Raw genomic sequence first — 15,128 nt, 5'->3', positions numbered from 1 at the left:
TAATAGTATCAGAAATTACAAAAAATATGTGAACTAGTTTGTTCTTGATTTCAATCTAATTTCTAAAAGATTTACACAATGTGAAAATTTTAAGAAATAGAATTGATACAATTTGAACTATAAATTTTAAATTGACACGAAAAAATAAATTATAAAAAGTGGTGATGTAATTTGCCCAAATAAATCATAAAGAAAAGAGACTTGCTCGATCTAGTCAACCTGACGTAGTCCATACTCACCTTAGTCGGTTAATTATTAGTCAACCTGACGTAGTCCAGACTCATCTTAGTGGGTTAATTATTTTTCAATAATTTTAGAAGGGTAACATCAATCCATGGCTATGGTGATTGGTTCATGTATAGTATTACATACAAGACGAGTCAAATTAGGAGTCATTAAGGTAATACTTAATGCAAATGGAAATTTGACAATCACACATTGGGTCACCTTGTAATATTATTTATTATATTTTTTTCTCAAAAAATGTATATATTATTTTTAATATTTTAATATTTTAATATAATAATATTAAAATAATATTTTAATATAATAATATTAAAATAGGGTGACATATATTATTTTTATTGGGTCACCTTATAATAATATATTTTAATATTGTCTCAATAAATACATGCAATCTGATTAGGGTGACATATTTTATTTAATGGTGTCATTAACTGCCCTATATTGTTAATTTTACTTCACCTAACAAAACTAATTTTGACATGAGACATGTGGATCTGGGGTGCCTGTTGTATGACTAATAGTGCAATGTTATTTTATGGACTCATTTTGGGATCCGGTTTAATAATCCGAGCAGTTCACATTTTAAAGTATATCAAGTAGAATATACTTACAAAAAATCAAATTAATCGGATATCGTTAACCTTTTCATCTACTCACATTTGGATTTACAAAAATAAATGACATTGTGATTTAAGATATTAAAATGAATACAAATGTGAGTAGATGAAAGGGTTGATAATATCTGATTAACTTGATTTTTTACAAGTATGTGAACGGTTCTACTTGATGTATTTTAAAATGTGAACAGTTTGAATTATCAAATCAGACCTCGAAATGAGTCCATAAAATAGTACAACAGTGCCTGCTGTGCACCCCAGATCCAACATATGCAATGTCAAATTGATAGAAGAAATTTAAATTTGTCAAATTATATGTAAATCAAAATTGAAAAATGTTAGGCATACTAATAATTTTACTAACAATTTTACTAACACATTCACAAATTGATGCGGGTCCCATACCAAGGGATGGTTGATCTTATCAAAGTTTGTGAATGTGTTAGTAAGATTGTTAGTATCACTAGCATTGTTGATCAAAATTTAGACACATTAATAGTACTATCACAAGAAAAAACAAAAGCTTTCACTAGCACAATTTTCTACATAAGAAACTATTATAGACCTTAAATTTTCTATCAATCAAATGATTTTAGTCTCACATGGGTGTAAGGTGTGGACTCCACACCTATGTGACACATTAGTCTATTTTTTTAGTAGAAAATTTAATTTCCCTAATATTATCTTTCTACAAAACATTTTCATTTTGGAAAAAGTAGCATGATAATCTCTTTACGTAATTGGTTCTTTTAATTTGTGTGGTTTTAAAATTTGTTTCCTTCCTTGTGAGCAGTTGAATAAAGCTTCGTTTGGCTTTAGATTTTTGGCTCAAAAATATAAAAAGACAAAATTAATTATATAAATTAATAAGATAAAATACTACATTCAAATTATAATCATTATATTTTTTTTCTCATAAAAGTTAAAAAAAACCAAACCAAATAAAGTTAAAAAAGTCTTAACATAAAAAAATCAGCTAAAAAATTAATACCAAATGAAGACTTAATAACAAAAGGCTCAATAAAGTTTTCTTTTATAAAAATTGATCATATCTTTGGGTTGTTTTAATACTCCACTAGGCTTTGTTTGTTTTGAGAGATAGAAGTAAGATTGTGATTGAGATGGAGGTGGGACCCACTATATGTTGTGTTTGTTTTGGGAGATGAAGAGGGAATTCATAATCCCATGGGATTAGAATGGGCTTTGGTGTTGCGATTGAGATGGATGAGAGGCCTCGTTTGTTTGGAGAGTTAGAGAGAGGATTGAGATTGGTAGTGATATGGGACCCACTAATATTGTGTTTATTTTGAGAGATGAGGAGGAGATTGATAGTGAGTTCCGGATTAGGATGGACCTCTCCAAGGGGATGCGGATGGGCCTCCAGGACTTGGTATTAGAAAAATAGTCCGGCGGACTAGAAATTTTTTATTTTTATTTATTTTTTATTTTATTTTTTACCTGTCGGACATTTTTTTTTTAACATTAATGTTTAATTTTTTATATTTTTTGTTAAGTAAAAATCATTATTTATTTTTTATTTTTTTCTGAAATTTTTTTATTTTATTTTTATTTTTTAAATTTTTTTTACATGTTAGGCATTTTTTTTAAAAAACATTAATGTTTAATGTTTTTGTATTTTTTTATTTGTTTTATTATTTTATATAAAAATAATTTAATAATCCCTACACTAACAACTATCATCAAAGCAAACACAATTTTACTTAATCTCCTCACTATCAATCCACTCACTAACAATCCCCTCACTATTAATCCCCTTCATTCTACCTCTGAAAATAAACGGGCCCAGATGGCATTAGGAAATCAGTACCGTGGGATTAGGGTTTTTTATTTATTATTTTTTTATCTGCATTGGATTAGGGTTTTTTATTTATTATTTTTTTATCTGCATGTTGGGTATATATTTTAAACATTAATGTTTAATATTTTTGTATTTTTATTTATTTATTTATTTATTGTTACTGGAAAATCCTTCCACTCTCCCGCAGGTCTAGGGCAGCGCCCCTTACAGAGATCACTAAGGTGTCATATTGTCCGTTTCAAGTAAAGAGACTATAACCTGAGAACTTAGGAACTTGCCCCGACCTCCCAAAGCAAGTTTCACTTAAGTCAGGACTCGCACAGCGGGAGAGCATTGGACCAACACCAAGTGCTATGGTAGTAACAATTTGAGGCTAACGTTCTAACCAACTGCGCGACGCTCTAGAGATCGGCCCAAGGGGTTTTGAACTTGAGACCTAGTGTCTTGACACCCAAGCCTTTACCAAGTTGCCAAACACCCTTGGGATAGTTTTTGTATTTTTTGTTAAGTAAATATCATAATTTTATTTGTGTTAATATTTTATATTTCTTTTATAGGGTAATAATTTAACAATTTTTATATTAACAATTACTATAAAAATAAACACAATTTTACTTAATTCCTTTACTATCAATTCTCTTTATTTTATTTTTAAAAATAAACGGACCTAGACCCAATTATTAAAAGGAAAAGTTTGAAAACCAAAAAAAAGCTTTCAAAAATATACTAGGAATTTTTGTTATCTATATATAGTGTACATTTAAGTTTTGTATTGTGGGGCCCAAGATTTAAGTATGTTGTTCTTTGGTTTGGATTTTTTTAATTGACATTTTTGGGTTGAAATTTTTTTAACAACCGTGATTGAGGCCTCGAAATTTTGCCTCGAAATTGCCTCGAATGCAATTTTTTTTTTTTTTTTTTTTTGTTTGTTTTTTCTGGGCTAAATCATTGCAGAAAAAAATAAATAAAAATAATAATAATAATAATAAGCAAAGCATCAACCCAGCAAAAAAAAAAAAAAAAAGCAAATTCGAGGCAAATTTGAGCCAAAAAATTTGAGGCCTCAATCATTTTTCTTTTTTTAATTTGGAATTAAAAAGTTCATTTGAGTTGGTTTTTTTGATTTTTTTGAGAGAAAAAGTAAAATACTTATGATTTGAATGTGATATTTAACTTATTTAACTTATTTTATCTTTTGTATTTTTTTTAGTACCAACTTCTTTTGCAAAACAAAGCTTAATCATTGATTTCAAATTTTAGATAATATCTGAGTAATCTTTCCCCCTTAATTTACAGCATTCGTGTTATTAAAAATCCCCAAATGCTTTGCACAGTTGTACATAGCTAATTTTGTGTTGTCACATTAATTTCTTTCTAAAAAATTATTTAAAAAATACTTTTTGTATAAAAATACAATTATTCATAATTATATGATTTTTAAAATTATAAAAAAATTTATAAAAATTATAGTTGTTGAATTAGGCTTCCCTCAAATTTAAATATAAACTTGACTATCATATTCAAATTCATAGGGCTCACTATGAATCCTGATTTGATAATACGAACTATTTATTTGAAAAAAATAATGAAATATTCCTCTCAAACCCTTGGCAGTAGGAGATGTCCAATATATTTTTTCTAATTAGTTAAGGTCTTTTAATAATATTATTAGAGAAATTTTAGCTCGTCATAGAGAAATTTTATGATGAATTTATTTGTGACGAGTTAAAATTTCTCTGTAAAGACAAATTTCTGCACTGAAATTTCTAATGTTGAGAGATTTCAACTATTATGAAAATATTATATATCTTTTGTCTTATAAAATCTTAATATAAAGAATTTTAAATTAAAAATTCCTACTTATTTTCTTATCCTTAATGTGTATCATTCTTAAAAAAATTTAAATCAATCTAATAATCCTAATATTATCATCTATCTTTACTTTATAAGAGACAGATTCTCATGTAGAATATGACGGAGATATTTTACTAATATAGAATTAATCTGTCGTGAAAAGTCGGTCGCCTTCTTAGCTTTCATGAATATGATAGATATCATTAACGAAACAAATAATTGTGTGTGTGGTGCGTATATGAATTGTATTTTCATTAGTTGCGTGTATTCGAATTTGTTTTGCCACATGTCCATTGTTTGTTTTTTTTGTTTTGTTTTGTTTTTTTTATATATTTTTTATCTGACTTTTGAGCTGGTGATGTTTCATTCAATAATAAATAAATAAATAAACAAAAAAGGTGCTTTATCTGTCAGATTCTGAGAGTGCTATTTTGCCCCCAATAATACTTTGTAGCTCTAATTTGTGAATTTTAATAATTTTAATATATATAGAGAGTTTATTTAATGTGATATTTTGATCTTATTTATTTATTTATTTACTTATTAAATTTTTACTTTATTAGAGCTCAATCAGAGCTCTGGTTTTAGAAGGATGTATCATTGTTGATTCCCCCTTCCAAAAAAAGGTCACATATTTTTTATTTTTATTTTTTTTGTTTTTAGTGAGTTTTTCAAAATTATTTGTTACTTTTTTGGTCCGTTTTGTATAGACAAATCTAAAATATATATCTTTTAAACAATTTTTTTTAAAAAAATCATTAAAGACGAAAATTAGTTAAAAAAGATTATTTATTTTGGTTTAGTTAATATTTTGATTTGTCTTGTGGAGGCGAATCTATAAACCTAAAGTTTTTTTTTAAATTTTTTTATTTTAAAAATTCACAAAAAATGAAAATAAATAAATAAATAAAAAAGCCATTCCCTAGTGAAAAGTTCTTCTTAATAAGTTTTAATATAGAAAAAAAGAAGAAGAAGAGAGGAGCTTTTAAGTTAAGGATAAGCAGAATCAAATATAATATATAAGGAAATCCAACAAAATCTTTATCATATTCGTACATTTTGATGGTTGGTATGTTAAAAAATGAAAAACGTGGTGAATTGAAAATAAATTTATTTGGGTGAAAACAAAATTTTAAATAAATAGTGAAAAATATTTTTCTAGATATTTTTATATAAAAAAATTTCATAAAATAATTTGACAATATTATTTTTATAAATAAACTCATCATTATAATTAAAAAATAATAATATTATATCATATTATTGTGTATGAATTTTTATTTTTATTTTTTATACATCACTACTTAATGACGGAAAGAATATACTTTTGTGGCTAATTTCCCGCCTTTGCAAGGCTCACCCCTAAGACTTGCCTTACTCGGTTAGTAGCCATTTTATACTAGGTTCGAGACTTGCCTTACTCGGTTAGTAGCCATTTTATACTAGGTTCGAGATATCATATTTTTTATATCATATTATAGTATGATTATTGCTTGGTAGCTCGAATATAAGAAGGTTCCAGTGGCCCAATTTCTTTGTACACCTCCAGATTTCTTGTACACTCCTAGTTTTGTTTAACTACATCTTTAGGGCATGTTTGATTGGGTGGATTAGAGCATGAGATTATAATTATTAATCCGTGAGCCCAATTATCCTATGTTTATTTTAACATTTTGGTTTAGAATTATTAATTCAATGGATAATTAATCCAACAAATTTGTAGGATTATTAGTAATAGGGTAGGGGTGAGATTATTAATCCAATGGATATTAATCCAATTGGATAGTGAATACTACACTAATTTAATAGGATTATTAATATTTCACTATTAGTCTTGTAAATCAAACATGACCTTAATTTACAGAAAAGAAGAAGGAAAGAACATAGAGTAGAGAGAGAGGACCGAGTAACCTAGCTGAATAATGAGAGGAGAGGAGAGAGCTCTATTTCTACTATCTATCTTCTCGATCTCTCTGTTCCCTCATATGTGTGGAAATATGTTGTTTAAATTATGATTTTGCTTCAAATCTGTTGTGTTTGGTTTTGCTTCAAATCTATAATCTTTTAAGTTCATACATGTGATTTCTGTTTTGCTTGAATTTGTAAAATTATAAATCTATGTTGAAATCTATATGTTGAAATATGTAAATATGTTATGATAACTTCTAAATATGTGATGAAATCTGTTATACAAATCTGTAAATCTGTGAAAATTTTGTTAAAAATCTGTTAAAATTCTGTTATAAATCTGTTATATGAATCTGTAAATGTTGTGAAATCTATACATCTAATTTTAAATGTGTGTTGAAAGTTGGAATAGCAACTTGAACATGGTTTAGTAATTGGTTTCTCTATTACCTAGTTATCTCTCCTACCCTATCATTGTTTATCGGTCTCCTCTCTTTCCATTCTCTGTTCTTTTTTTTCTTTTTTTTTTTCTTTTTTTTTTGAATGAAAGGTGTGGTTGAACAAAGATGGGAGTATACAAGGAATTTGGGGGTGTACATAGAAATTGGGCGATTCGAGCCTCATTACATTCGGGCTACCAAGTGGACCGTTATAGTAATTATCTTATTTATTGAGATGATGCAATAGGATGGAAGAAATAGATGATTAACTTTAGATTACAATAACACTAAATGTATTTATCTTAAATATTTTGTTTACTATTTCATGCGTTAAAGTTTTATTAATTTAATAGATTTTATCACTCACGTTAATTAATTAATACTTTAGTGATAAAAAAATTTAACACTAATAAAAAAATATAATGCTAAGATTATTGTTAAAATGTTTATGCGGCAGTGATAGGTAGCTCGAAACCGAGCAGCTCGAAATGGCTCAAATTCAAAAACGGCCTCGTTTTTGAGATGAAGGTGAAGCAGAACCAGAAGCAGGGGAGGAAGGAGGAGGAGGGGAGGAGGAGGAAGGAGGAGGAACTGGAAGGGGAGGGGGAGGAGGAGGAGGAGAGACTGGAGGGGGCCCAACATTTGGGGCTGGAAGCGGGGGCCGGGAGGAGGAGGCGAGGCAGAGCCGGCGATCGCTGGTGCTGCGACGATCGGTGGCAGCGAGGCGACGGCAGTGGCGGTGGTGGTGGCGGTGGCGGTGGCGAGGCGAGCAGCGACGATCCTCTCTCCCTCTTTCTCCTCTGCTTCTTCCTCCTCTCTTCTCTCCATCTTTCGAGCCAATTCGAGCCATTGGATTCAAGCTACGGCTCATTTCCGGTGTTTATGCATGAGGCAAGTTGTAGTCAGCTATCTAATGACAATTAGTTGGCACATATTGTAAATAATGGAAAACAAATGTAAAATGTTAATAATCAAAAAAATTATTTTAGAACATGTCCACTTAAACCTTTAAAAGTTAGTATGTTAAATTTTTTTGAAGACTTAAGTGACATATTAACATACGTCAATTTGACATGAAAATTCTTCACTTGATATGTCAAATCTATTATTATATTATTTTTAAAATTTAAACTATTTTATTTTATTAATTAAAATAAATTTACTTTTAATAGTGGTTTGATGCCATTTAAATAATATTTTATATTTTAAAAAAATACTTCACGAACATATGTATTTTTTGGGGGGACTTCATCACTATACTTCACTAGAAAATTGAGTGTTGGGTGGAAACAGCCCCGGTACAGAGCCTGAAAATCGGGGCTCGAATTTGGCTCGAATTTGAGAAGGAAGAAGGAGGAAGAAGAAGAAGAAGAGAAGGAGGAAGAAGAAGAAGAAGGAGAAGCAGAACTGGAGGGGGCCATAAAAATGGGGCTGGAGGCGGAGGCGGGGCTGCGATGCGACGAGCGACGATCTGCGATGATCGATCGATGAGCTGTGACAACGACGACGAGCCGCGACAACGACGACGACTCTCTCTCTCTCGCCTCTCGCCTCTGTTTCTCTCTCGTCTGTGTTCAAACGAAGAAGAAGAAGAAAAGAAAAAAAGAAAGAAAAGGAAGAAAAAAAAAATGAAACGCAAAACAACGTCGTTTTGCGTTTCGAGCCAAATTCGAGTCTTGATTTCGGGCTCTCAAACATTTTTCAGGTGGAAAAATATAGAAATTGAGAGTATGGTGAGTCCATGGTGTGAATGGTTAAAAAAAATATTACCCAACTTCTTATTTATAGAAAATAAATTAAAATTAAAAAATTAATTTTTTTTGTTTTTGTTTACAACAATAATAAAGACATATAGGTGTGTTTTGGGAATAAAATAAAAAGTTAATTTTTATGACCTTTCATATTTTTTACTTATAAAAAGATAAAATAAATTAAAAAAATTAACTTTTTATTAATTTTTCGGAACACTATATAATATTAAAATAAAAAATATTATCATTTTCAAAAAATATTATTATTGGTAAAAAAAGAAAAGAAAAAGAAAAGAAAAGGCATGACATGACATGACGTGAGTTGATTCACAATCACAATCTGTTGTAAATTGCGCCTGACAATCACAATCTGTTATAAATTGCGCCTTCGATGCTTTAATTGAAGACAGAAGAGGAAAAAAAAAATTAGGAAGTTTTCATGTTAAAATTGACATGACAGGATGATTTCAAAAATCACATAAACTTTTGGCATATTAAATGGCGTTGGCATTTGTAAAAAAATATGATTATTGAAATTTCACATCTAATTTGAAGTGTAGAATAAAGATGTTATTATCATTTGTGATTAAAAAAAATAAATAAATAAAAGAAAGAAGAAACTCAAAATTTTTTCTTAAGATGATCCAATATATATATATATATATAAAGGCTTATTTTGAGAAGGTAATAAAATGTGATTTTTTTGATTTTTTTAGAGAAATGATTAGGGAAGTTAGTAAAAAATAACTTTGGGTTTTTTTTTATTAATATTTGTTTATGATGTTAAATCATAATACAATGATCAAATTATCTCTATTTAATTTAAAATATTTATAATTTCACTCATATAACACATTTTAACCCGTGAAGGGTAGAATTATAATTTCACCAATGATTAAAAACCGACTTCCCAAATGAAAAAAAAAATAAAAAAAATACAAAAAAATCAACTTTTAACTTTTACTACAAACAAAAAAAAGTGACTAAAAGTCAAATTCTCAAAACAACCTCTTAGTTGGATAAGATTTGCGATTGCCATCAGCTTCCAAATATAATAATGAAAAAAAAAAAAGAAAAGCCCAAACAGAGACCAAGAAAATAATTTTACGTGGTAGAATCAGAGTCTATGGTCCATATGAAACCAACAAGCCCATATGGTGTCTTAATCTATAAGGAAAATTCAAGGAAGCTACACACTTGTATATATTTATATATTTTGGGAGTGTGAAACCGTGGACTGAGGGGCTCATCATCGATTGATTGGTTTTTATTTTCGAGTTTGTGACAGAGACGCACACCACAACATGGTTTAGATGGCCAAAGACCCTTGACTTCCCCGTTTGCAAATTGCAACCTTCATTACCCGTGGTCGGTCCCCAAAGTTTTGTGACGCACCGTACGTTTACGTCATAAACCCATAAATATTATTTGGTCATGATTGGTTTATTTTTTTATAAAAAAATAGAAATTAATTTGATAAAAATAAATATTAAAAAAATATTTTAAACTTTTTAAAAAATTATTTATGCCTTCCCAAAAGATAATACCTATGTAAAAATGATAAATGTTCTTTTATTTTTTTTACCTAATTAATTTTTAGTTTTTTTTTAAAAAAAAAAATCTGAAAACAAATTATGAAACCAAATCAAACAAAGCCTATGTTTTAAATTTTTTTTGTCTCTCTATTATTAATTTTAGATATTTGAAATTAAAAAAAAAAAATCATATAGACTAGTTACGATCGTTTGTGATCTTTGGCTATAGTGTTACAACTTTTTTATTATGATTTGTTATAATATTGGTTATAACTCATTATGTTGTTTGTTATAACTTAATTATGATTATTATTTTAATTATAATCCAAAAAATCTTTAATTATACCTTACTTGTCTAGACGATAAGATTCAATAATCTTCTAAATAAAAACTTAATAGTTTGATAGAACAATCCACCTAAACAAACATCAAATTAAACAGGATTTGGAGACAAAACTTGATTTGGTTTACAATGATTTTCTGAAAATTGATTTTTTTTAATATTTCACGCAAATATTTTTTTTTAGATACACTTAATCTAAATTCAATTAAAAATATGATATTTGTATTCAATAATTTTTTTTTAAAAAGAAAATTTGTACTAATTTTATACTTTTTAAGTATATCAAAATTAAGTGAATCTAAGGAGTAAAAAAATAAATAAAATAGATTAAAATATTTTTAAAAATCATGAAAAATACAAAAATATGAATTAAAAATTAAAAAAAATTATTTTTAAAAACTCAAAACCAAATAGAGTATTAGGTTCCCTAATTCAATCACCTATTCTCCAAATACAACAGGAGTGTTTGGGATGAGCTAAAATAGCTGTTAAAATAAAACAATCATAACATCACTTTCTTTATTTTTTACATGTTTTTTCCGTAGTCACTAAAACAATCTATTCTATTCCCAAACGTGGCTAACATTATGTATGACTACAAAGTTCAAACTATTTATGCATCATATTATAAATTGATGTAATTAAATCACAAAATTTCATCAATCAGAAAATGTGTAATCTCGTCATAAATTAGCGTAATAAAAAATGTCGTAATTAGGCCATAAACTTTTATAATATGAATTACAAAATTTTAGATATTTTATTATATTAATTTGTGACAAGTTTATGTATTTTGTAAATTAATGTTATGAAATTTTTCAATAAAATTACGCCAATGTGTAATAAGGGACTTCATACCATGGGCTTTCCCAACTATTTGTCGGAAAATGTTTGGTGGCCATAAATTCTGTGGCTCAAATGGCCCGAAAATGTCAAAACGACGTCATTTTGGCATTTTCAGAGTTGTTTTATACAAAAAACGACGTCGTTTTGACATTTTCGGACCATTTGAACCACAGAATTTGTTGTCACCAATCATTGCCCCTATTTATCTACATAAACTCATAACTCGAAAATGAATCATTTATGTTTCATTTTTCTTTTTGTTTTTTAATAAAATATTATATTGTATTGTACTAATATATTTCGCTAAAATCAAATGAACCATGGGTGGTCTTCGCTACTTTTTCTTTTTTCTTTTTTTTTTGTTTTTAAACAGCTTCACATTTTCTTTGCCCCAAATCAAGAATTATTCAATAATTAAAAGCCATCTTGTTTGCAGGAAAATTCCCCCTTTTTTTTTTTTTTTTTTCAAACAGAGGATAAATCACGAGGTTTTTCTTTTGGGTTGGGTTTCTCAAGTTTAAATTTAAACTTAACTGTCATGTTTTGTCTCATGAGATTTACCATAAATTTTGTTTTGATGATTTAAATAGTTCATTTTGTAAAATTCTTCATGCATATCAATCATGAGAAAAATTAGGTTAATCTGATAATTATAACATTTTCAATTGATTGCATTTGTCTCTAAAAAATAAATGACATTTATTTTTTAGAAACAAATACAATAAAATAAAACGTACTACTATTGTTGAATCTATTTAATTATTTTTATAAATAATATACACGAAACTATAAAATAAACTGTTTGAATCATTTTGTAATAATATATGTATTATTAATTGATTGTATTTGTTACAAGATTGATGTATTGATTTGTATGTTACAAGCTATTATATAGGAGAGGTGTGAGGTAAGTGAGTGGTGGTAGTGGATGGTAGTGGAGGTGGTGGGTGGTAGTGGAGATGGTAAGTGTGTTAGGTTTAGTGGGGTGGATGTAGTGGGTTAGGTTAGTGGGTTAGGTTTAGTGTACATTAACAGCTCCCCTCAAACTCAAGGAGGATAGGAACTAACCAACTTGAGTTTGAAGAGAGTAACAAAACAGAAAAGTAAACTGATAAATAAAAAACAAAACAGGATAGGAGACACGGTATGGTCGTGTCGGACCGTTGTAGCAGACAGTTTACGGGGTCATGTCGGACCGTTGTAGCAGACAGTTTACGAGGTCATGTCGGACCGGTGTAGAAGACAGTTTACGGGGTCATGTCGGACCGTTGTAGCAGACACTGTGTGGTCGTGTCAGACCGATGTAGAAGACAGTTTATGGGGTCATGTCGGACCGATGTAGCAGGACAGTTTACGGGGTCATGTCGGACCGTTGTAGCAGGACAGTTTACGGGGTCATGTCGGACCGATGTAGCAGACAGTTTACGGGGTCATGTCGGACCGTTGTTGAAGACAGTTTACGGGGTCATGTCGGACCGTTGGAGAAGACAGTTTATGGGGTCATGTCGGACCGTTGTAGAAGCTGTGGTGGTGCACCGAGGAGGCGACTTAGGGAGTGCGCCATGAGCGACTTATACATGATACTGGTGTAACCCCCCCTCAAACTCAAATAGGTGTGAAGATAGAAACCTATTTGAGGTTGAAACAAAGGGATTGATAAAGCTGACCGGTGTAGAAGACACTGTATGAGTGTGTATATAGGCTGCCCAAAAAATATACATGGATGTAGATATCGAGCCCTCAAAAGTCGTGCCCTCAAAAGGTGTGCCCGCACACTCAAAAGGCGTGCCATCAAAAGGCGTGCCCGAATGCATCAAAAGGCGTGCCATGAAAAGGCGTGCCAGTTTGTCGGCGAGAAGAGGCGCGCGATGCGCGTGGCTGCCTCGGCTATTTAACCAAGACGGAGCTGAGGCCGAGGCAGAGGCTCAGACAAGAAACTGAGAGAAACCTCTGAAGAAGTCTGCGTTGTGCTGAGAGAGAGAGGCTGTAACACTGTTGTGCTGAGAGAGAGAGTCTGTAACACTCTGTTGCGAGAGAAAATGGCTTCGTCGTCCCGTGGTCTACTTACTCTCTTTCCCGACCTCAACGAGTCCACAAGAGAGATAGCAGGTGCGGTGTCCCGTGAACCTCAACCAAACACCACTGGGTTTGCTCCGTTGAACTTTCCGATGCAGTCGGTGGAGCAAAAAATGGCTGTGCAGTCGGATGTGGAGGCCAATCAGTATACTCTGAAGGCATGTGTGGAAAGCATGACGGCGGTCACAAACTTGTCGAACCGGCTGCAGAGTAGGACAAATGAGGTGCAGCATTTAAACTCCCAGCTGGCTCTGCTCCAACGCATGTATAAGGATGCGCGAGCAGAGATAAGCGTGCTAAGGGCAGAAAACAAGGAGCTGAAGCGGAAGGCCACCGTGATGTTCCGATTTGGAGGGCCGCCATATGCTGCAGTGGAGGAGCAGGGAGTACTGATCATGCCCAGTGGAGTGGGAAACACGGAGGCAACACCGTCAAGGGCCGTCCAAGACGGAGGCAAGAAGAAGAGACCTGCAGCAGAGTAGAGAAGAAAAATCCCACTGTGGGTGTGGGTGTGTTGTTTTTTTTTTTTTTTTTTTTTTTTTTTTTTTTTTTTGTAAAATGGTGATCGGGGTTGATTCCCAATATGAATAAAAATGGTGTGTGGCGCAAATATGAAACGTGGTTTTTGTTTTTGTTTTTGTTTTTGTTTTTTTGTTTTTTGTTTTTTTTTTAATGTATTTATTTATTTATGAAATAAAAGATAAAAAAGTGGGTGGTGGAAAAGGTGATGATGGTGTTGGGTGGTGGAGAAAAGGTAGGAGAGAGAGTGGTGTAAAGAGATGTAAAGAAACAAAAAAAAAATAAAGAAATAAAAAAAAGTAAAAAGAAGGGTAGTGCGTGCATGTGGTCTTAACCGAGAGTGAGAGAGAGGTTGAAGACATCTTTTTCCTGATTGGTTCCTTGTGTGTGTGTTTTGTGCTGCCAAAAAAATGTTGTCTCTCCTCTCATGTTAACCAAGAGAGAGAGAGAGAGGTTGATGAATTGTGTTGTTTCTCCTCCCCTCCAAAAACTGCCGAGAGAGAGAGAGTTGACAGAGGAAGTGTGAGTTGAATTGTGTTGTTTCTCCTCCCCTCCAAAAACTGCCGAGAGAGAGAGAGTTGACAGAGGAAGTGTGAGTTGAATTGTGTTGTTTCTCCTCCCCTCCAAAAACTGCCGAGAGAGAGAGGTAGGTCTCGAGGATCTCCATGGCAGAGACGAAGTGCTTCATCTCGGCGAGACGGCGGCTGAGATCGGCCTCTCGGGCCCTGGCTCGCTCCAGACGCGCCTCCGTGTCGGCCAAGCGGAGCTTCAGGTCGTCCACCACGGCGGCGTCGGTGGGCGGAGAACGAGTCCAGGAGGTGGGTAAGCATGATTGTGTCCTATGATTTGTTTGGAAATGAAACCGGGTCCTGGAAACCGCCCGTGACTGAGAGGGATGGGTTCTGGGAGCAGGCTGACCCGTCTCCTGTCGGGTCGGGTCAATTGTCCAGGTTGGGGTTTCCTTCCGGTCTAACGGCAGACGTGACGGTGCGGACGTGACGGTATGTAGGGGTCCGGCGGGCGGCCAAGGCGAGACTGCCGCCCGCCAGTGAATCAGAATAATTAGGTTGTTAACCTTGCTCTGATACCATGTAATAATATATGTATTATTAATTGATTGTATTTGTTACAAGATTGATGTATTGATTTGTATGTTACAAGCTATTATATAGGA

This window comes from Camellia sinensis, chromosome 8 (genome assembly GCF_055761805.1).
Source record: "Camellia sinensis isolate YWXY chromosome 8, ASM5576180v1, whole genome shotgun sequence".
Classification (NCBI taxonomy): Eukaryota; Viridiplantae; Streptophyta; class Magnoliopsida; order Ericales; family Theaceae; genus Camellia; species Camellia sinensis.
This window is presented reverse-complemented; position numbering follows the sequence as displayed.